Source organism: Dermacentor andersoni, chromosome 2, assembly GCF_023375885.2.
Source record: "Dermacentor andersoni chromosome 2, qqDerAnde1_hic_scaffold, whole genome shotgun sequence".
NCBI lineage: Eukaryota > Metazoa > Arthropoda > Arachnida > Ixodida > Ixodidae > Dermacentor > Dermacentor andersoni.
In genome coordinates this window covers 161,542,093-161,567,227 of record NC_092815.1, presented here as the reverse complement: position 1 = coordinate 161,567,227, position 25,135 = coordinate 161,542,093, and positions in this window count along the sequence as shown.

The window sequence follows — 25,135 nt, the reverse complement described above, 5'->3', positions numbered from 1 at the left end:
GCGATAATCTCCTGTGGCTAACTACTAGAGTACTAAAAAATACAAAAATATAGAAAAAAATGTTCTTCTATAGTATCGCGCGACTCAATAGAACGAGCTCGTTAACGCGGAAAAAGCACAAGAGTAGCCACTGCGAACTATGTTCTACCTGTGTACCTACGTATATTACGTGCGTTATATGCAGCTGCGCGGTCTATATTCATACATGTTATAAATGTGTATAAATTTCCATAGCGAGAACTACATTCTATGCTAGACTATATCAGTTGTTGTGGTGTGCCGGTACCTTACTTAAAAGCAACCCGCACAGAAGAACGTGAGGAGTCCTTCATCACATATATCCGCGTATATGGTGATGTATACGTGGTTGTAGTAATACTGATGAATTGATAGAATGTAGTCCCGACATCATTTTTGCACTTGATTTATGTCGCCAAATCGCTGATATCTTTACCGACTGCTCCGAAGCATTCGACATAGTCACTCACTAAAAACGTTTACCCCCCAAGGTTGAATCAATGTTTAAAAACCGTTCTCTTCTTATTTGTATCGCTAGTTTTCTTACCAGCCGTTCAGAGTTCCTGTTTTTCGAACTCACTAACTCTCCTGCTCTTTACGCATCTTCCGGCGTGCAGTAGGGGACCGTCCTCGAGCCGTTACTCTTCTTGCTGCATAATAATGATTTGCCTTCTGACTTAGCTGTCTTTGTGCGTTTATATTCACACGATTGTGTAATTATAAAACTATAAGCTCACCAAATAATCATAATTTTCCTAATGATGCTGGTGATTAATTTGGGCAATGGTGCAAAACCTGGCAAATGGCTACAAATCTTAGGAAAACGGTGGTTTTCTAGACCGTTGTTTCCATCCACGTTTCATAATGCATTTAAAACTTGCGCACTGGAAAATGTGGCCGTATATAAATAACAAGGCCTTTACTTTGCTAGCAGTATGTCATGGTGTCTGTGCTGACTGTCGTGTTTTTTTTAATCAGCTGAATTCTTTTCTTAGGTTCTTTTCTTTCCGCTACAAATGTCCCCCCTACAATATTGTCCTTGTGGCGCTGGAGCTACTTATAGATATTAATTAGTTGATTAATTAATTAATAATTAAATGTACAGAGAACGGTGGAAAAGCAGGGTTCCTTATGGTGTGCTTTGAGCCCAGCTCCCCTAACTACTAACTTAGTCACCTTTAAATAAGTTATCCGGCCACATTTGGAGTATCCCCATGTGGTATGCAATCCATATAAAAAAGTTGGACATTAGTAAGTTGTAAAAAATTCAGGAAAAAAAATATCGTTTCATCTACCGTCATTATGATAGCAACTTTTTCCTGTCTTCTAAATTTCCCCTGATAAATCTAACTGCCCTCAACAGCCATCACTGCATAGAATCCCTAAAGCTTTTACGCACCTTATCATCATCTTCAGCAGCAGCAGCAGCAGCAGCAGGAGCAGCAGCAGCAGCAGCAGCAGCCTGGTTACGCCCACTGCAGGGCAAAGGCCTCTGCCATACTTCTCCAACTACCCCAGTCATGTACTAATTGTGGCCATGTTGTCCCTGCAAACTTCTTAATCTCATCCGCCCACCCAACTTTCTGCCGCCCCCTGCTACGCTTCCCTTCCCTTGGAATCCAGTCCGTAACGATTAATGGCCCTCGGTTATCTTCCCTCCTCTTATAAAAACCCTGAAACGATTTTGACGATTTTGTACAAACGTACTAAGTCGTTGGGGTGGGTTCGCCTGATCATCAATTGACGCATCTATGTGCTCTGCGTAAAGCCTGTAATTTATTCTAAGGTGGTGAAAATGTCCATCACTACCGATCGCAGCATGCCACTCGGCTAAATTTTCAGCCGCCTGACGTTTTGACGCAAGCTGTTCTAATAACGCTAGCAGGGCGAGCTATCCAATTGGCTGCCCAGGACGCGTCATCGATAATTTTTCCAACTTTATGGCGAACAAATGTTGTTCGTGATAGTTGAAATATTAGTATTTTTTTATAAAAAGAAAGTAACAGAAAGGGAGGAGGAGGAGAGAGAGAGAAAAGTAGAAGGCAGGGAGGTTAACCAGAATAACGTCCGGTTGGCTACCCTACACCGGGGGAATGGGAAAGGGGAAAACAAAGATCACAGGGAGAGAGAGGAGGGAAGGAAAGAAGGAAATTGCGGCAAGTACGCTGACGCGTGTGGTTTTACAGAAATCGCATTGATAGTCACAGATGGTCGCACAAACCTGCTGTCCTTAAGAAACACAAAAGCGCCTTCACCCCTTTATGGGCCAACGGGTGATGGGGGCGGTGTTCCAGCAGCACCTGCACAGAAAGCGGCCGATTGTCCAGTTTTTGGAAAGCTTTGGCAAGTTCTTGTCTCTCTAGGGCATATCTTGGACGTAACACAGCAGGTGGTCGATGTTTTCTTTGGTGCCATAGACCTCGCATGCTGCATTAAGTCACTCCAATTAATGTAGAGTATGCCTTTGTGACGGCAACTCCTAACCAAAGGCGACAGAGAAGCGTAGCTTCTCGTCAAGGAAGTCCGAGTGGAGGTCGGCGTTGCAGGGAGGCGTTTAGACGATGCAGTCGTGTAAGTCGTAAGTTTGGCGAGTTCCACTCGGTCACTGTGAGACTGCGTGCCAGGTGTCGAAGCTGCCTTGCAACGTCAGTCCTCGAAAGCGGAATTGGAACGCTGTGTTATTCTTGATCTGCTGTGCGAGCAGCGTTATCGGCGGAATCATTGCCACTAATTCCACAGTCGCTAGGTACCCATTGAAAAACGACCTCGTGGCCTTTTTGTTGGACATCATGGTAAAGTTTCACGACTTCGTATGTCAATTGGTGTCGGAGAACTGACTGCGTGCACTGCATAGCCGGTTTTGAATCACTGAACACAGCCCATTTTCTAGGTCTTTCAGAATCAATTAATTCCAGTGCTCGACGCAGGGCCATTAGTTCTGCCGCCGTTGAGGTCGTGACATGTGATGTCTTGAACCGCAGTGTCATTCGTCGCGTTGGTATAACCACGGCACCACCAGAACTGCACGACGTAGTCGATCCATCGGTATATATGTGCACGTGGTTGCTGTACTTTCATGCAGAAGAAGTAAGCTCAGCTGTTTTAGAGCAGTGGCCGGTAGATCTGTCTTCTTCTGTAGTCCTGGAATCATTATATGTACTTGTGGACGGCTCAAACACCACGGAGGAAACGCTGGCTTGGCCGCAGGTGCGTACCCTGAAGTAAACGACGCACGATGTGCACTGACAATACCGCTAAATGTCGAGCAGGGCCTTGCAGCAGTGAGGCTCGCCAAGTGGTGGGAAGGGGTCCTAGCATAATGCCTGAGATGCATACGCATTGTCTCAACGGTATTGTGCGTCGTGATTGGGTAATCCTGCGCAAGGGCAATGGTTTCAGCCGTTGATGCACTGCGTGGTAAGCCAAGAAATATCTTAAGGGCTTTGCCTTGAATACTCTGAATCGTACGCACGTTAGTCTTGCAGGTGTTGGATATTGCAGGCAGGCTGTATCGCAGGAATCCAACGAACAACGCCATGTACAACTGTAACATAGCGTGTATAGATACTCCCCAACTTTTTCCTGCAAGGAACCTGAACAGGTGACAGATAGCAGTCAGCCGCTTTTTCACGTAATTGACGTGCGGAGTCCAAGATAGGTCCCTGTCAATTACGACTCCCAAGAACCTGTGACTTCTGCTGTATGGTATAAGTTGTCCGTTAATAGATACGCCGTAACCAGACATTGGCTTCCTCGTGAATGCCACCATTGCGCACTTTCCGCATGAAATCTCAAGTCCTTGTTCACGAAGGTAGAGATGTCATTGTGGCTGCCTTCTGAAGCCGAGGGCGAATCTGAAGTCGTGTCACACCTGATGCCCAAATGCAAATATCGTCCGCATAGATGGAAAGTCGTACGGTGCTTGGCAGGTTGCAAACTAATCCACTGAGGGTGAGATTGAAAAGAGTCGGGCTAAGCACTCCGCTTTGAGGGACTCCTCGACTACCGTAATGCTCAGATGTCGGGCCATTTTCTGTGTGCACGTAGAATGCTCTCCTCTGTAAGTAGTTGCACACCCACATATACATTTCACCACCAAGTCCGACGGCTTCTAACGTGCTAAGGACGGCTTCATGGGTGACACTATCATAAGCTCCTTTAACATCTAGAAACAGAGCAGCAGATAGTCGCTTACAGGACTTTTGTTGTTGCACGAATGTTATCAAGTCAACAACGCTGTCTGTTGGCGAACGGCCCCGTCTGAATCCGGCCATAGCGTGTGGATAGATTTCATAGTAATCTAAGTACCGTTCCAGACGTGTTAAAATCATTCTTTCCATTGTTTTTCCGACACACCTGGCAAGTGCGATCGGAAGGTATGAGGAAATGTCCAAAGACGACTTGCCAGCTTTGAGAAGTGGAATGAGGCTAGTTGACATCCACTATTGCGGAACCGTACCCGTCTGCCAGGAGTCGTTGTACAAGAGCAAGAGTGCCTTCCGAGCTTGGTATCCTAGGTTACACAGGGCACGGTATGTAATACCGTCAGGTCCTGGCGCTGAAGAACGCTTGCACAAAGCCAGCGCAGCTTCTAGTTCTTCCATAGAAAAAGGTGGAGCGCTGGCGTAGCGGTAGAATACCCGCCTCGCGTGCAAGAGGTCCGTGGTTCGAATCCCGGTGCCGCGCAATTTTCCACCGGATTAAAAAAAAATCCGCGTGTTGATAAAATTGCATAAAAAAGCCTGGAGTGTGGCCTGATCCCGGTGACCAGAACCGGTAACGCACTCCCTCACCAGAGCAGGATTGGCCACCCTGGTGCAGTACTTGGTTACAACCTCCAATATGAACACCACAATCAAACCCCGGCCCTCAGTCCCCAGCAGCTGCGAAGCAACTGACCACGGCGACGGTCAGACCTGCGACGCAGCAGAGGGTGCTAAGAATCCCTGGCTCCGGACAGGCCGCCATTGGAATATGAACCTGGCGACGTTTAACGCTACAACATTATCGAGTGAGGCGAGTCTAGCAGTGCAATTGCAAGAATTAGAGGGCAGTAAATGGGATATAATAGGGCTCAGTGAAGTTAGGAGGCCAAAAGAAGCGTATACAGTGCTAAAAAGCGGGCACGTCCTGTGCTACCGGGGCTTAGCGGAGAGATGAGAACTAGGAGTCGGATTCCTGATTAATAAGAACATATCTGGTAACATACAGGAATTCTATGGCATTAACGAGAGGGTGGCAGGTTTTGTTGTGAAACTTAATAAGAGGTACACAAAATGAAGGTTGTACAGGTCTACGCCCCTACATCCAGTCATGATGACCAGGAAGTCGAAAGCTTCTATGAAGACGTCGAATCGGCGATGGGTAAAGTCAAAACAAAATACACTATACTGATGGGCGACTTCAACGCCAAGGTAAGCAAGAAGCAGGCTGGAGACAAGGCAGTGGGGGAATATGGCATAGGCACTAGGAAGAGCAGGGGAGAGTTATTAGTAGAGTATGCGGAACAGAATAATATACGGATAATGAATACGTTCTTCCGCAAGCCGGTTAGCCGAAAGTGGACGTGGAGGAGCCCGAATGACGAAACTAGAAATGAAATAGACCTCATACTCTGCGCTAACCCTGGCATCATACAAAATGTGGACGTGCTCGGCAAGGTGCGCTGCAGTGACCATAGGATGGTAAGAACTCGTATTAGCCTAGACCTGAGGAGGGAACGGAAGAAACTGGTACATGAGAAGCCGATCAATGAGTTAGCGATAAGAGGGAAAATAGAGGAATTCCAGATCAAGCTACACAACAGGTATTCGGCTTTAACTCAGGAAGAGGACCTTAGTGTTGAAGCAATGAACGACAATCTTGTGGGCATCATTAAGGAGTGTGCAATAGAAGTCGGTGGTAACTCCGTTAGACAAGATACCAGTAAGCTATCGCAGGAGACGAAAGATCTGATCAAGAAACGCCAATGTATGAAAGCCTCTAACCCTACAGGTAGAATAGAACTGGCAGAACTTTCGAAGTTAATCAACAAACGTAAGACAGCTGACATAAGGAAGTATAATATGGATAGAGTTGAACATGCTCTCAGGAACGGAGGAAGCCTAAAAGCAGTGAAGAAGAAACTAGGAAGTGGCAGGAATCAGATGTATTCGCTAAGAGACAAAGCCGGCAATATAATTACGAATATGGATGAGATATTTCTTGTGGCTGAGAACTTCTATAAAGATTTGTACAGTACCAGTGGCACCCACGACGATATTGGAAAAGAGAGTAGTCTAGAGGAATTTGAAATCCCACAGGTAACGCCGGAAGAAGTAAAGAAAGCCTTGGGAGCTATGCAAAGGGGGAAGGCGGCTGGGGAGGATCAGGTAACAGCAGATTTGTTGAAGGATGGTGGGCAGGTTGTTCTAGAGAAACTGGCCACCCTGTATACGCAATGCCTCATGACTTCGAGCGTACCGGAATCTTGGAAAAACGCTAACATAATCCTAATCCATAGGAGAGGGGACGCCAATGACTTGAAAAATTATATACCGATCAGCTTACTGTCCGTCGCCTATAAAGTATTTACTAAGGTAATTGCAAATAGAATCAGGAACACCTTAGACTTCCGTCAACCAAAGAACCAGGCAGGATTCCGTAAAGGCTACTCAACAATAGACCATTTTAGAAAAATGTGCGGAATATAACCAACCTTTATATATAGCTTTAATTGATTACGAGAAAGCGTTTGATTCAGTCGCCACCTCAGCAGTCATGGAGGCATTGCGGAATCAGGGTGTAGACGAGCCGTATGTAAAAATACTGAAAGATATCCATAGCGGCTCCACAGCCACCGCAGTCCTCAATAAAGAAAGCAACGAAATCCCAATAAAGAAAGGTGTCAGGCAGGGAGATACGATCTCTCCAACGCTATTCACAGCTTGTTTACAGGAGGTATTCAGAGACCTGGATTGGGAAGAATTGGGGATAAGAGTTAATGGAGAATATCTTAGTAACTTGCGATTCGCTGATGATATTGCCTTGCTTAGTAACTCAGGGGACCAACTGCAATGCAAGCTCACTGACTTGGAGAGGCAAAGCCGAAGGGTGGGTCTAAAGATTAACCTGCAGAAACTAAAGTAATGTTTAACAGTCTTGGAAGAGAACAGCAGTTTACGATAGGTAGTGAGGTACTGGAAGTGGTAAGGGAGTACATCTACTTAGGACAGGTAGTGACTGCGGATCCGAATCATGAGACTGAAATAATCAGAAGACTAAGAATGGGCTGGGGTGCGTTTGGCAGGCATTCTCAGATCATGAACGGAAAGTTGCCATTATCCCTCAAGAGAAAAGTTTATAACAGCTGTGTCTTGCCAGTACTCACGTACGGGGCAGAAACCTGGAGGCTTACGAAAAGAGTTCTGCTTAAATTGAGGACGACGCAACGAGCTATGGAAAGAAGAATGATAGGTGTAACGTTAAGAGATAATAAAACAGCAGATTGGGTGAGGGAACCAACGCGAGTTAATGATATCTTAGTTGAAATCAAGAAAAAGACATGGGAATGGGCAGGACACGTAATGAGGAGGGAAGATAACCGATGGTCATTAAGAGTTACGGAATGGATTCCAAGGGAAGGGAAGCGTAGCAGAGGGCGGCAGAAAGTTAGGTGGGCGGATGAGATTAAGAAGTTTGCAGGGACAACATGACCACACTTAGCACATGACCGGGGTAGTTGGAGAAGTAGGGGAGAGGCCTTTGCGCTGCAGTGGGCGTAACCAGGCTAATGATGATGATGATGATAGAAAAAGGGCATTCCATGCGGGGATCGCGTGAGAACAGTGGGTGGTCGAGCGTTCACGTACCCGTTCCATCGGAATTTGTCACGCCAGCAATCTTTCTGCAGAAAGATTCAGCGACGTCAATATCTCTACATTGTAGATAAAGTGCCAGAGATTTAAACGGGTGGCGCTGACGAAAGGTTGTGCGAAGGCCACGAACAGTCCTCCATATAAGCGACAAAGGTTTTCGCAGATCCAGGGACTCGCAAAAGGATGCCCATTGTCGCGAAGCCAGCTTGTTCATGTGACGCTGTATTTTCTTTTGTGTTCGTCTAGCCAATCTCAAATCATGATTAGATTTCGTGCGTCTAGATCTTCGCTCCGCACGACGGCGAATTGCTCGAAGTTTTGCTAGTTCGATGTCGAAATCGGTGCGGGAAGAACTCCTCGAAAGCAAATGCGTGGTTGTTTGTATGGCATCCTTCATCGCGCCCTGTTGGTTATAAGAGTTGCCGTCACGAGAAGTCTTTCATTATTATTTTGTATTTAGGCCAATAGGTGCACTGGACGCTTCTGGAGGACTTCGATTTTCATACCTTCGATTTTCAAATAGGTTGGGATGTGGCCGCTACCCCGTGTTTCTAAATCGGAAAACCAGTGCACTCTTCTCCAAAGCGACCGTGAAACGAAGGTTAGGTCCAAGCAGCTGCTTTACGCTGATTCACGCAGATAAATAGGGCTACTATCATTTGACAAGCAAAATTCGCTTTCAGAGGCAAAGGACACCAATGTTCTGCCTCTAGACTTAACTTTGGAGCTTCCCCATAGGTAATGATGGGCGTTAAAGTCACCAGTGAGCACCCACGGCTGTGGAGTCGACGTCAAAATTCCCCGTAGGCGCTCACAATCTAGACGACTTGCTGGAGACAAATAGGCTCCAAGAATTGTAAACGTGAGCTTTTTCTTCTTTACTGTTAAGCAAACGTATTGATTTGCATCGTCAGGAGGCACTGGGCGACGTACATAAGTCAATTCACGGCGTATAAACACCACCACGTTGCTGCACTCTCCGTCGGTAGAGGACACAAAACACTCATACCCGGACAGTCTGATGGGAGCTGACAGGTTGGGCTCGCAAATCACGATAATGGGGAACTGGTGCGTAAAGACAAACTGTCTAAAGTCGGACATGGGTGACTTAAGCCCTCTGGCGTTCCACTGAAAGACAGATGCATTCTTGACTTACTCTTGAAACGACGGCATCTCTCGGGCCGTGGTTTTACCCTAGAGCCGCAATCACCGGACTCAAGGTGTCCAGCACCTGCAGTGCGCTCTGTGCCGACGGGGTTTTCATGCTGCTCAGTAGAATGCGCCTGGCGTCCATAAGTGACTTCGGCATCACTATGACTTGGCGATCCTCAGTCGTCGTCCAATCCGCGGTTCGTGAGGTCATTGAGGGTGGCGCAATTTGATGTGACTCCGAGGCAGTTTGTGCTCGTGGAAGTGTAGGCCACTCTTCAGGAGGGGAGAGTGTTGCCCCAGTCTTCGTTTTCGCAGTGCCTGTTTTTGTGGAAGTCGGCGTTGATACGGTAGCCGCTTTGGCGGAAGATGGTGTATATCTTTCAGTAGACGTAACTCTTCGTGCTACTCTTCGGTGCCGATGTCGTCATCGCCTGAGAGTAGCGGCAGCCTCTTTGTGTGTTGAAAGGTCCCGTACCATACGTTTGAGTACTGCTCGCTCGTTCCTCACCCGCGGGCAATCATTGGATGAGGCCTCGTGAGTACCATGATATTTAGGGCGCTTTAACACAGTTGCGCGGCTGGCATCTGCTGAATGAGATTCGGGGCACCGTGGGCACCCGAGGTTATTCCTACAGACACCTTTTACATGTGCCATCTTGCAGCATTTGTAGCATTGAAGGAGCGTCGGTACGTATGGGCGGACTGGATGGCGGACGTGGCCAACTTTGACGTGTGAGGGAAGGCTGTCTCCATCAAACCACAGCTTCAGGCAACGGGTGTTGCCAAGTCTTCTGATGTGAGTGATAAGAGTGCCTTCTGTAGTTGGCTTTATTATTATTGGTAAGTGGTCGGTTGGTATAGAAATATCGACATCATAAATGACGCCGATAGTCCCATTGCAGCCAGTAGGCATCATGGATCGCACTTGTACTTTGTCGATATCCGTTACGTGCCGCAGGCTTTGCAGTGCACTACGGTCTAGAACATCTACTGCAAGGACATTGTTCCGTGTGTTTATTCTCACGTCCTTTATCTCATTTGGCACGATTCCCTCAAGAAACGCAGAAAGGACTTGCCTGTTTAAGAGTCGCAGATTTCACACTGGGTCCACAGGCATGAAGAGCATAGTGTGCGGCCAGCGCTGTGGTGTTGTCTTCACGGTGGAGACACTTGGCGACGATGACGTCCGTAGCAGTCTTCTTTTTGTGGTTCGGCTCATGACAAGCGTGAAATTGTCATCCGATGAGTCGATGCTGTCCGAGTACAACTCGGTTGCCTCGCTGTCCGTGTCACTTGACGCATTTCCACGTTTCCTGGACGCGACCCCACGTGATGGCTTAGCTCCAGGAAGGTCTTCGAGGGCTTCCCCGTCCATTGCAACAACACGGGAGCGGCAGCTCCCAGAGTTTGGAAAAAAACAAAGCGAGACAAAGGTACAAGCGTTCCATGATAGAAACACTTCGTCGTCGTCTCCCCAACAGAAAGAGAACGCACACGGGCAATTGCTCGCTTCACTTAAGCACTTCCGGCCCAAAGCAAGTGACGTCTGCTTGTGTTACAACGTGCTCTGTGTTGACGAGAGCCCCGCGGTCAGTGTCGGTCTCAGTCTTTTCGCGAGCACCATAATTCGCCTTTGTTGCGTTGTGGGCGACTGGCTATATGTCAACTGTGACATCGTGTCACTCCGCAAGGCGGCAAACGAGCGGAGTGGCTGCAGCGAATCGGACTGTTGCTATTCAATCGGCACCAGGATTTGCGCGTTTGCGACCGTCACTTCACGCGGAGGAGTATTATCACAATAGCGTTTCGCTAGTCCGGTATTCGGGTAAACGCAAGCGCAAGGGGGCTGGGCCTGGCCATTTTACCGTGCCGTTTCACGGTATGAGCGCACAAGCATGAACGGTCTGCATGGTGGAGCCACCTGGTGCCACTAAGATAGACCAAACACAGCAGCAGGAACGTAGTATATTCGACTTTGCTGTAGGCCTAAGCTTTCAGCAGTAGCGTAATCATGAACACGCTGTTTTGAAAAATGTTTAAAATTTGTTACACTCGGTTAGAGCAATGTTAGCTGTTTGCTTGGCTGGTTAAGCTCAGCGCCACCAGGTGGCTGGACCGTGCAGACCGATTAAGGGGTGATTGACCAGACTGCTCACGTACGTATACGCTAGAGCTCCTTCATCAGCTTAAATTTATGCCTCCACCCATCCGTCGAGACGCCCAGCTCTCCAGTGGTTAGCACAATACCAGACACAATCGGCGCTGCGACCAAATGCTCGCAACGTCCGCCGCGTCAATAGCTCTCGCTTGGGGTCGACTGCCAAGCGACTGGCGAAGAGGTTGGAGAGGCTTCGCGCGTTCAGTGTTAGACAACCGGAAGTAGACGACACGACATGCCATCACCAGGAGGAGCTTAGGCCCGGTCACTCGCCGAACGGGTTGAGGAAAAAATGCATAGCTATGGAGGAGGGTGACTTGTAATCGTCTGTAGCTCTCTTAATGTGAGATGATTCATACGAATAGTCGTGCGAATGATTAACTGCAGCTATACCCAACGCGTCTACAAAATTTGTCCTAACCATTCCATGGACCTTTTCATAAGTTCACCGAACTTTTCTTCTCTAAACAAATGCAAGAAATTCCCGATGCGTCCCTCATCTAGAAGGTATCATTAGCCTAAGATTGTACCCTCTTGGTCACAAACTGACGCTTTTAAATAGAGTTTTTCCCTCTAGCTATTGAATTTTGGAACTTGCTGCCTGGAGCCAGTCATCCCTTCCGTTAGGTAATTTCTTGCTCGAACTTGAATGTTATTTTTTTTCTTTACAGCTAGGCTGTCTATGACCAGGATCGAGGATTTTATGGCGTCCACGCCGAAAAACTCTATCCCAAAAAATAGTACAGATAGAACCAACAACAAAAGCAAAGGCATATCACCTCTATATCAGACCTCGGTTCAACGGCCACCTGAGGCTAAAACGGCGCTCCACCGCTGCTGTGTTTCTGTGAGTGTACGACGTAGTGCGTGACGCAGTGTGCCCCTGAGAAGGCGAGCAAAGTGAATTTTTTTGTATAATTATGCTCCACCGTTGCTATGGGAACGACACGCGTGATTCGTACGCCTGAAGAGCGGCTTATCTACGAGGAGCGACAGCGAGAGCAGCGACGGCAGAGAGACCATCGAGGTCGGGCCAATTCGGTGGCCCGAGAAGAAGAGCGTGCCCGTGATGTGGTACGTAAGTGGTGAGCAAAAGCCGACGACACATATCGCGACGCTGAGAAAGTCACAAACACAGGTCGACTCCACGAGGGCATGGTGCCGGAAATTCGACGGCGTCTACGCAAGGTTCCAAAGACAATTTCTCGGTCGCAGTTTCGCATTAAGCTGCCGAGTATGCGATCGTCTATGGTTCGATCACGACCTCTCGAAAATGAGCGGCATGCAGTCGGAAGAGCGACGACAGAAGGTGGTGGATGTGCTTGCTCAGTTCTCTCCCGGTGAAAACGTTGGGGAGTTTCGACTCTGCGGCACGCGTAAGGAGGTGCTGATCAATGGTAACGTGCCTCGGTTCAGTACAGCGCCTGAACAGAGGCTTTGCTAAAAGGTACGGATCCACGTTTCTCGACGAGGAACGGTTACGAGTACCCTCATGTGCCGGCGCATTTTCCGAAGCTCAACGCCGATCGGATTAGCTTCGCTGGTCATGCACCTCCACAGAGTCGAATGAATCATGAATTTTTACAGCAAAGCTGCGTTTCGCTGCCCCGGCAAATTTTCTGTGTCCGTGCGTGTACACTGTCGCGGTGACAAAGAAAAATTTTCGTCTCCAGGGCTAAAGTAAAAAAGAGTCTAGTCATGCAAATTCATTAGCATAAGTGTCAAAGCGTATGGTGGATGTTTCATTGTTCATCCTCGTGCGCTGGTGGCAAATGTCAAGTCGAGTGATTGATGACCTATTGTTCTCGGCGCGGCGCACGTTCGCCACCATTAGAGAGCGCGCTGCTATAGCAACTGTGTCCATGTAAAGGCATTAATAAACGTATACGTACGTATCGTTTAATGTGTGTTCGTCAACAGAGGGACGTCAGTGTGGCCTGGCGACTTTATCGGCAGTTGTTCTTGAGTGGTTCTACGAGACGGACGTGTATCCTGTGCACGGAAGAGGATCAACGTGTTCTTCTAGAACGATGACGGGATCGATGGCTAGAATGGACGCGCCAGCAGAGGGAACCCGCTAAGGTCGATCATGCGTCCGTCGATGAGCCTGGCCCGTCGTGTTTGCCGACCGACGAAGACAGGCAGCGTGCCCGTCAAGTATGGCCAGCTTCGCTGGTCGTCCTTCTTCACAGAGTGGAAGGCCCGATGAATATTTTTGATTGTTTTAAGGCAAGAACGTTAGGTTAGTGGCTATGTTGACGGTGACCTTGGAGAAAGTGCGCCGTGACTGAAAATGACCGACGCCGTAAAGAGTAAAAACATTTGAACAAATGCTCGGATTGACGTCACATTTTTCAGGGGGTTCCTGTAAACACAGTAAGTTAGTGGCTTTGAAAACAATATGTGTTACATTTCTGTCTGAGTGGGAATAGAACACGGGCCTCCGGGAGGCGAGACCACCTAGCTTCCCTTAAGCCACGGCTGCAGCACGGTTCTGGCTTCTAAAGGTATACCTATAGTGCGTTAGTGTTTGCACACGTCACAGTGACGTGCTCGCGTCACGTCTCGCGCGTTCGTCGTCGTCTTCTTCCGCAGCTTGCTCCGATGCCGCTCTTCATGCAAGCGTCGCTATAATGCCCCTCCCCTACGAAGACCCTGGTGGCACTGGCTGACTACCAGTAGGTTCGGAGATTTCGGTGAGTTCTGTCATGCGCTCCGATAGACGAACCTTTGACGGAGATGGAAAAAAAATTATACAAGTGTTACACGTTTGTAAAGCATGAAGACGAAAGCCTTATTTAGCACTTGGCACACAGTTGCCATAATTCATAAACTTGTCTTAATCGTGACAAAAAAGGTGCTAAGAGTGTGATCAAGCTTTCGCCTTAACGTTATAGAAACGTGTAACACTTCCTCAATTTTTTTTTCTGTAGTGCTCCATATAATTTCACCGTTTGTGAGCTGCACAATTATACAATTTCCTCCCTAACTAGGACTGCAGAATGTCAGAATAAAAAATATGCAGATCCCACGCCCTGTGGGAATCAATGTAAGCGAACCTTTGCCTTCTGTTTTCGTTCATTGACGGTAGTTGGCGGTGATAAATTGACGACACAGCACAGTCGTGACATGATGTTAAATGTTACCTTGCCTACTCCGCTTGTGTTTGTTGGTCTTGCTCCGCTCGGCGCTTTATGCGAACCTTCGTCTTCTCGCCACTAAGTGCATACTTCGACGCCATTCTGGGTTGAAGCAGTGCCGCTGACAGAACTGCCTCCTCTTCTTCTCTTTCTCTATTCCCTCGCTAACATTCTCTCCACCTCCTCCCTTTACTGTCGTTGCTGTTAAGGGTGAGCACGCAGACAAGCGCGACAGTTGCTGCACTGAATTTGCAGAGGGTCCCGCCTAGTTACGGCGTTCAGAGGGCATTGTGCATATGTGACGCGGCGTAAATGTTGACACGAGTTCCTCGGGTCGTATTTCCTTTGTGCCACACTCTTGCCATGTACTAACGCGACGGCGTTAAGGGCCCCGTGTCGCGGAAAATGCGGTGTCTACGCCGCGGGCGCCGCTTGGCGAATAATTATTCTGAACCACAACCGCGCAGGTCCTCCACGTGGCGCACACCTAGTCTTACGTTCTTTACAAAGTTATTCCTCAAAATTTTGGGAATGACAGCTTATAAAGAAATGTTATAAAGCGAAACACCGACAGCGCATGCCTATTATGTTTCTGTGACATGGCCACGTTCAACCCCGTCCCGACGTGGCCGGCGTTAGCGGCGTGCAAGACCACAGCATCAGCAGCAGTGGAAAGTCGAAGAAAGAGGCAAAGAAAGCTTCGCTTTCAAATATAAAAAGTGGTGCTGCTGTAGTTTGGTTGACCATGCCTACCGTCGCAGATAGCATGATCATCATACCATCGCTGTCAGATGTCGACGACCTGCGAAAAGCACTCTTGGGGATGTCAATTAATAATTACTGCATGGTATTTCATATTGCTACGTTATTGCAGTCACGCAGTTGACACGTGACGACCTCTTCGGTTTGTTTTTATTTTAGCATGCACGATGCGTCTTGAAAACACATAGGGGGGGGGGGGGGTATCCTCCTGTACTCCTCCTTAAAGAAAGCAACAAAATCCCAATACAGAAAGGCGTCAGGCAGGGAGATACGATCTCTCCAATGCTATTCACAGCGTGTTTACAGGAGGTATTCAGAGACCTGGATTGGGAAGAATTGGGGATAAGAGTAAATGGAGAATACCTTAGTAACTTGCGCTTCGCTGATGATATTGCCTTGCTTAGTAACTCAGGGGACCAACTGCAATGCATGCTCACTGATTTGGAGAGGCAGAGCAGAAGGGTGGGACTAAAAATGAATCTGCAGAAAACTAAAGTAATGTTTAACAGTCTCGGAAGGGAACAGCAGTTTACGATAGGTAGCGAGGCACTGGAAGTGGTAAGAGAATACATCTACTTAGGACAGGTAGTGACTGCTGATCCATATCATGAGAATGAAATAATCAGAAGAATAAGAATGGGCTGGGGTGCGTTTGGCAGGCATTCTCAGATCATGAACAGCAGGTTGCCACTATCCCTCAAGAGAAAAGTGTATAACAGCTGTGTCTTACCAGTACTCACGTACGGGGCAGAAACCTGGAGGCTTACGAAAAGGGTTCTACTTAAATTGAGGACGACGCAACGAGCTATGGAAAGAAGAATGATAGGTGTAACGTTAAGGGATAAGAAAAGAGCAGATTGGGTGAGGGAACAAACGCGCGTTAATGACATCTTAGTATCCATATGTTCCTTGCAAAGTACACAAAGCCACAAATTACCGCCTTCTGGGTAAAACGCACATAATGCACATAAAGCCTCTGCTGCTGGTGTAATTCCGGATGTATGGTTCAAAGTGAATGACAGAGATTACAGGCAAAGTGATTTTGTACTCTTTATTTTTCTTTCCCGGCGAATTTTAACCAGCGCTCCATTTCACGGTATCGAAGTTAGATTGAATATTCAAATAAGGCAAAGTTCCCCTTTCTTAAGAGAAGGTTCGTAGACCGTGGCTGTGACCTCGTGATGGCTGGTGATTGCGCAAGCTTACGTTCTACTTTCGTAGTAATCTAGAAAATATGTAAGGGCGCCACCTGTCAGTATAAATATGGAAATCAGCTCCATGAGTCTCCACTCCCTTAGTATTCTAGTCTATTTCATCACAACCGTGGCAAACCACTGAACCCACCAATTATTTTGCGCACCGCATATGAAGTGGTGAAGTGAAGATTTTGCAATAAGAAGCGTGAACTTGTGATCTACTCCAGCTGTGTTGCATCAGTTTCTAATTTTGGTGCGAAAATTCCTGTTTGGATCCACGGAACAACGTAGATAAACGGATTTTTTATAAACGCTCTGGCTGCCTAAAATATTCTATCTAATACAGATAGAGAAAAAAATTTACCAGCCTAACGAGTCTTTGTGTATTGAAGACATGCTGTCCCAGCATGAGTATAGGTATCGCTGTACTCTAGAGGTAAGCTACTCGTTTTCCTTATTGTTCTTATTCAAGGCATTTGCCTCAAAGTATATGGTCAAAAAAGCGTAATAGGAAAAGGGCATCAAATCAATTCATGCAGTCATATTTGATCTACGTACTGCAGCAATCAATAAGCGCAGTTGTTGTCCGTTATCAAGTCCTCACAGCAAAGTATACGTCAACGTCCTTTGGAGGCTCATGGCCCAGCACATTTACTCGATGGCACGAGCGGTCCTTTCATGCGTGACCCCGGCTCTTTTGGTCTAAGCGGTGGGGCCCCTGTAGAGAATTCGCAGTTCACATATCGGTGTGCACTGTATAAGCGAGGTCTTCCTCTCCCCGTGGATGGACAACGCCCTTCGTTAGCTGTACTTCCATGGTTCTTTCGCTGTGGTGCCCTTCTACCCTGAATTCGGGAACAGTCGTCAGTTATTGCGACTTACTTGGGGTTAAAGAATCAGGTTCAGTATCTTCAAAGCACGGATAGTTCTATCTGCGTCGAGATTAAAATGTGCAGCAGCGTAGCAGTTGACTCAGTTGATCTCCTGAGTTCATCGTTTTACAACAGCATTATGAGCAGATCTCAGTAGGTCATCTGCTGCACGGCTTTGGTAAGAGATCTTTGTGGCCTGATCTTCATCACCACGCATCATCGTGCGCCATCGCCGTCGCTGCGCATCGCGCGTAGCTTCACTAGTGGGCGGACTGCAGAACGCGATTTCGTTCAACCGGTAGGGCTGGGCGCTGCAGCCACCGCTTCGCCTTTCACTCTCCCGAATAAATGAAGGCACGGTCGCACGCCAGGTCGATCGCCGTCACATCTTCCTACATATATAACGCGGGAACAGAGTAGGTCATCTCATCCCATTTCAGGTCATCAATACACCTAGCTCTCAATAGAGAGTCGGTATTGTCGTCATATTGTATTTATGTTGTCATGACATTGCACAGGCGCCTGCACAATGGCAATGCGCACACTTCGTAAATTTCCTTTCTATATAGGGCAGCTTACTTCTTAAATGAATCATCGAAAATCTGTAACGAGTACGTAAATTCAGCGCAATAATACTTCAAATCCACCATGAGTCACCGCAAATTAAGAAAGAAGACGGGTTACATGTAAAGAAATATATGAATTTATTTATTTATTTATTTATTTATTTATTTATTTATTTATTTATTTATTTATTTATTTATTACATGTACCCTCAGGGCCATTGGCATAGGAGAGGGGAGTGGTTACAGGCACACAAAAGAAAAAACAGGAAATGCGATACAAGGAATAGGAGTATTGCAATAAAACGTTATCAGGTGTGTCTACTCATACAATATTAGCTAAGGCGTTCTTGAAAAGCTGGTAATATTTGATGGTGGCTGTAAGTGCACGAAGGTGTTTAACTCTGCTGCTGTACAAGGTATAAATGACTGAAAGAAAGCGTTAGTTCTGAAAAGCGGGACACCGACCTTGTAGGCATGATCTAATCGCGATGATAGGTGACGTGGGGAAGGGATTAATTCGCTACGCAATTGTGGATAATGAAACATCTTATGGAACAAACAGATACGAAACGCTTTGCGACGTGAGGCTAGGGAATGCAGATTGAGGCTTGATTTCATTGAAGATATGCTAGCGGTCCTGTTATAGTTGGAAAGAATCAAGCGAACCGAGTTATTTTTGACCATTTCTAGTGAATGTATTAGGTTTTCATGATGAGGGTCCCAGATGGATGCGGCGTACTCTAGCTTAGGACGTATTAACGTTTTGTACAACAGCTGTTTGAGGGATGAGGGCGCTTTAGAAAAGTTGCGGCGGATGTAACCAGGCATACGATTAGCATTGTTAATTATGTATGTGATATGTGCGGACCAAGTGAGAGTGGAAGTGATGTGTACACCAAGGTACTTGTACGAGCCTACCGATTCTAAGAGGACATGATCTAAGGAATAAGTGAGGATACTGTTGCAAGTTCTGGATATGCAAAGAGATTTACATTTTGTGATGTTAAGTTCCATTAGCCATGTTTTGCACCACAATGAAATAGCGTTCAGATCAGACTGAAGAGCGGTTACATCGTCACTGCTTCTTATTTCTCGGAAAATTACGCAGTCATCCGCAAATAAATGGATATGAGAGGAAACAGAAGAAGGCAAATCGTTGATGTAAATTAGAAAAAGACGAGGCCCGAGGACGGAGCCTTGTGGAACGCCGGAATGAACAGGGTTTGAGCGAGAGTTTAGAGTTAAGATTATTAGCTGACACGTACTGCGAACGATTATTAAGGAAACATTCAATCCATGCAAGAAATTTGGGGTCTATCTTCATGAGCTGTAGTTTGTGAAGTAGCAGTTTGTGACACACTTTATCGAAAGCTTTGGAATATTCAAGGAAAATGCAATCTGCCATTGAACGAGTATCAAGAATTAGGTGTATGAAGGAAGCCAGCTGCGTTTCACAGGAATATGTTTTTCGATAGCCATGCTGTGAACTTGAAAAAAATGAGTTTGACTCAATAAAGTTAGCAAGCTGTGAATATAGGATATGTTCTAATATTTTGCATGGGATACTGGTTAGTGAATTAGGCCGATAATTGAGAGGAGACTGCTTGTCACCTGATTTTTAAAGTGGGATCACCTTACCGACTTTCCAATCAAGGGGCAGGTATCCTGTGTCAAGCGATTGTTGAAAAAGTTTCGCGCGTAAAATAGATGAATAAACAACAGTGCTGTGCAAAAATTTCACGGAAATTAGGTCATGGCCAGGAGCAGAGGAGAGGCGCAACGATTTAATCACGGCTTCGACGCCACGTGGTTCGATTGTAATTGGAAACATAGCCTCGTAATGATAACAAGGTTCATTGGGTGGGCAAACATTGCAGGTTGCAGAAAAGTTTTGGATAAAGGTTTGATTGAGAACGGACGCGATATTATCACATGGTATGGCATTCCCAGAGTAATCTACTAGAGTTATGGTGTCGTCATCTTTTTGGTTAATACCGCGCCAGAATTTCTTGGTATCATTTGTTAACATGGACGGCCGCGTGGGAGACAAAAAATTATTTCTGGCGTTTCTTAGCGCTGATACATATTCGCTTGAAGCCAATCGGTAGGCACTCCAACGAGCTTCACTCTAGGAAAACTTTGCCGACCTGTACAATCGACTCTTTTTATTTGATAAGCGTCTTATATGAACATTATACCAGGGAGCGTCTGGTTTGCTAGTTACGATGCGAATGGGAATGTACTTGTTGGTTAGGTAAGTAACTTTTTCTACGAAGATTGTCCAGTTAGTTTCTACTGTACGACTGTCGAAGTCCTGGAGGAAAACGTAAAGGAATGAACATAATCCTCTATTTACGGATGGTTACAGTTCTTTTGACATGTTTAGGCTGTGCGAGATTTAAGTGAAAAAAGAGTAAAGAGTGGTCGCTCATTCCTTGAACGTGAGTGATGTTGGAAACTAGGTCGGGCTGTGAAGCGAGTCTGTGGTTCTAGTCGGTTCAGTTACAAGCTGTTCGAGAGAAAAAACTGAGCACATTTCTAAAAATTCTTTAGCTAGCGTGGAAGGTGGATGTATCGTAGGGACAGTGTTAGACCAGGTTATGTTTGGCATATTAAGATCACCAAGCAAAAGTAATGGGAAGTTTATGTAACGAGATGAAACGATGTTAACAACATCGTGTAATTCATTTACGAAGTTCTGTGTATTGGTAGGGGGCCGATAACAGACCCTAATAATAACTTTCTTATGATTTAGGGCGACGCATGCCCAGACAGTCTCTAAAGGGGTGTTGACGTGGATGCCCTGTGAAGAGAAATTTTTCGCGATAGCGAGCAGTACGCCTCCTCCTTGTCGCCCATTGCGATCGCAGCGATATATAGAGAAATTATTTGCGATAAGAAAAAGTTCGTGGTCTCAAATTTCAGGATGCAACCAGGTTTCAATTAGTACTATGATATTAGCGCTGCATGTGTCGATGGCGGAGATAAGGCAGTCACGTTTGCTGATGATACTGCGGATGTTAGTAAAAAGAACGGATACCTGCGAAAAAGAACGTCCACATCCCCTCCCGCGTCCCTACGGACTGCCGTGAGCCGAACTGATGGGATTATCATCTGAGGGCGGTTTCTGCGCGTGCTGTTTAACAGAGTTAGTAGGATGGTTTTCACCTGACGGCTGTTGCTTCGTATGCTCGTTAACGCAGTTAGATTCGGGATCATACATGTAGTATTTCTTATTCATTAGTAATTTGTTATATCGGAGCTGATACGGACCTCCGTCGGATTCACTTCTGGCAAACTCGGTTAATTTCTTTCGAGCGTGTCGTGTAGCAGGGGAGTAACCTTCGTTAACTGTGACGTTCTTGTCCTTTAGCTGTTTTCGGGCAGAGAGGGCTATTTCTCTTATCTTAAAGTTAGTAAATTTTACAGTGATTGGACGTTGTTTTCCTGGCGAATATTGACCGAGGCGATGAGCACGTTCAATCGCTGAATACGGAAGAGTGTCAAGTGCGTCAGCCAAAACTACCTTTATTTTTTTCTTCCGACACAGCCCTTGAATCCCGGTGGTCATCTAATCCATAAAAAAATGAGGTTGCAGCGTCTTGGTATACCTTCAAGTTCGGTCTGCCATGATTGCAAAGAAGCAGAATTGATTGACAACGACTGTACTGAGGTCTGGATGGTGGCTATTTCATGATCAATTTGGTAAAGTGAGTTTGTTTTATCTTCTAGGCCATCTAGTCTTTTTTTAATAGCGCCAACTTTAATTTCAATATTTTTTTTTTTTGACTGGCTTTGATGACTTTAATGTCAGTGACCATATCGGACTGGCCTTTTGCTGCTTGCACGTATCGAGTCTGAAGATCTTTTAGAATATGAAATATGACCTTCATCGGCTCGCCTGGCTCATTAGGCAAGGACTGTAGTTCAGCCAAGGACTGAGAACGAGTCGGGGGTCTTGGGTTCGACTCAACATCTCCAGAGCATAGTAGTAAAAAAACAATTGAAAACAATCAACAGCAATACCACGGAGCACTCGTGGGCGCGGGAACAATAATAGGAAACGGTCGTCGCTCCTTCTGGCGGACATAGGAGAAACGTTACACACCTGTAATGCGCAAAAGCGCGGAGCGTGAGACATGTCGACAGTGATGGTCCCGCGCAGCAACCATTTATTTACAGGATGGCTCACTACCCTAAGTAGGAAATCGGATGACAGGAGTATAAAAATATATAAATAAACAGAAAATGGAGGGATTACAAAAGAATAGCGGCAAGGAGAAGGGGAACCTGCCGTACATATCCTGCATATTATACGTATCATCCGTGTATCTGCGAATTCATAGAGGGCCAGGAAACTTTTCCTTGCCTCTACTTGCGGAGTTATCCTTTCGTGCCGTGTCGGTATCACCCCCTCGTACTCTAGGCGGGCACTCTGAAATGCCGGGCACTCCCATAGTATTATCACACTTTAATCACTTATCAAGCGTTTTCAGGTACTTGATATTACAGCTCTAAGAGCTCTCAATTAACGCGCCCTCTTGGCGCTTTCTTCAAAACCCTCGTAGTTATCTCACTTTGGCTGACAAATACGATGGTGCCAGCTTGCATTCTCCTAGCAGAACCAATGAGTAACCTTTTCGTACGGCTCATTACGCTCTCTAGCTTCTGTTGCCTGTCGTGGTCGCATTTGTCAATCCTTATATTGCAAAATTCAGAATCAGAGGATTAAAATCAGCTCCTAATACTAAGTGCGTCACGTGGATACTACCACCGGTGTTGACGAGCGACATGCCTTTATGTAGGCTTTACGCGTCGTTAGCCTTTGATCATGTAATAGTCCTTGCAGGCGCTGCTTCGGAGATGTGGGTTCACGTGTCGTTCGCCAAAACACGGGCTTGAGGAAGTATGCGCCAAGTAACCGCTACGCCTCGATAAAGTCAGGAGACCCACATGCAATGAATTAAAGCACATGTCGTCTAACCTGGTTAACCGGTAAATCCGGAGTTATTAGACTGATGCGTGCGTCCAAGGGGTCACGTGCTTACAGGTTTCCGTGTTCTGAAGGAATGTTTTCTCGACCCAAATTTCGGCATAGCTATTCGCTGTGTATAACTAAAAGCATTAACGGATCCAGAGAACTTTGTTTTCTTTGTATACTTTTTTCTTCTTTGTGTGTGGCGCTTTCTTCTCACTTTGTGGCCTGCTTTTAATTCTCTTCCGTGCATGCCAAACATTGGTCTCAAAGTCATACTGATGAGTTCCATTGCTTCCTACTGCGCGAAACAAAATCTGAGTTCCGGTTATTGTGCGCATAATGGTCACTACAAGATACATGAGACTGCCGACGTTACGCGATACATCCTCAGACCCGCGGCGCACTTTTGTGTTGTGAGGGTACGCTTGCCGTTTAAGAGCAACTATAGGCAACTCTGCTTTGAGGGCTACAACCGTACATGAAGCCAACTTTCTTCAATAAACGGCGAGCGCTAGCTCGTTCAAACAGGTGATATCCGGGGCATCACAAGAGGAACAGGGAAGCGAGGGCGGTTTAGCAAAGCGTTTACATGAAACAGACAAAAACGAAGAGAAATTGGGGGAAGCAAAACAGTTTGGAGCGGAACCACTACATTTAGGAAAATTGGTGAGACTCGTCTTGTTAGCGCCCCCCTCCTCCTCGCTCCCCGCCCCCCTCCCGTCATGGTAATCAGACGGGTTCCCTTCTTTGTCGACGGCTATACGGCACCTTCTTACGTCTCGCACTGTCGTAACAGCCGCCTCTCGCAAGCCCCAAAGTCAAGCTGCCGAAGAGAATTAAAGCGACGAGATTTGTCTCTGAGAATAGAAGCGAGCCCGGTTTCTCCGGAAACTAAACGCGGTCGTCTACGGCGAGGAAGTGACCGGTCCGGTATCAAAGGCGACCAGTGACCGTAATTCATCAAGGTACCCGACGAGAGAGTTTGGCCCATCTCAGTCGCTAAGGGTCGGTAGGGATTCTCGAGCATCACCGAGAGGCAGCTGGGCAGAACTGCTTTGGACTCTGTGTTTGCGTCACAAGGTGCATCTGCTCACGTTTGAGCGGGTACGTGAAGCGAGCTTCGACTTAGGAAATCAGGTTTGGCGCCCTGAAAAGCGAGCATTGATTTTGATAGATATCAGGATCTCTAAAAGGATAGGAGCGACACCGTCAGAATTATAGTTGAGATATCTTTAAGCGATTTCCTTTAGAGAACCTGTGTAAAAATAATTCTCGATCGTGCCTAAATAGGGCAAATTTAAGATTGTGATTTGTGTTAACAATGTGTAATCCTTGTTAGTGGCCCATGTTCTTAGCAATGCCTCTATTCTTTTTTTACAAACACCTAGTTTTATACTCCAACTTCTGCTTTGCCAAATCATCTTGACGAAGGAAAACTGCAGCCTAAATAAACTGGGCAACAAAAACACGCGAACGACATAGCCCATGGCGCTGGCTTCTAACAGCCAATTTTGAAAATGAAAAACGACGTCTATACATCCACTGAAGATTCATATGTAACCAGAAAATGAAAGCTCACGTCTTCATGACCACTTAAAAACTGCCTTTTTTCATAGCATGTAAGTAGACACTCGGAAAGGTCGCCGATTTCTTTTTCATGTGAGCCGCGTGGATACTATTTGCGCTGCAATGCACAGTTCTGTCGACTGAAGTATCAGTTGGTTAGTGATCTGGTCGTTTTGAATTATTTTGAATAAATTGTTTTCTTGTTCAGATTCCCAATGTCATGATGAACAGAAGGAACAACTGACAAGAGGACTTTTTAATAGTACTACAGAATCATACAGGCGCCCTCTTCGAAAAAAACCCTCCCAAAAAACGACTGCTGATTTCGTGCACTCGGTCGGCAGCACGGTCTGCAGAGTAAAGTTCACATCGGTCGAGTAGCCTAGCGGAAGAAACAGGAGCGGCATTCTGCTTCGAGGCACGAACTGCACTGGTCACGATTGAGAGAGCTACCCCAAGAACGAACTATAAATACACCCCGAGTGGGTGATCAGTTCAGTAACAGGTTGCCGCCATCCTTTTAATCTAACAACCTAAGGTTCTCTATGACCTTGTCATTGAGTAGCGGCACATAACCATGGTGCATACCCAGGGACCCAAGATGGCGTCAAAGGGGCACCTTGAGTTAGAGAAACGTTATTGGCAGAAAGCTGGAGAGCTTGTCCTGAAATAGGTTTCTCTGGACTGCTACTCCATGCTTTACGGGATAAAACGAGATATGATGTGAAAAGGAAAGAGGTTTTTAAAATTCAGCTCATGATGAGGGCTGTTCAGCGTTGATGAACGGCACGTACCCAGTGACCTATGTTAGCGTCAAGATAGAGAGAAAAAAGAAGAGGTGAAAGGCAGAGAGGTTAGCCATATTTAGTGA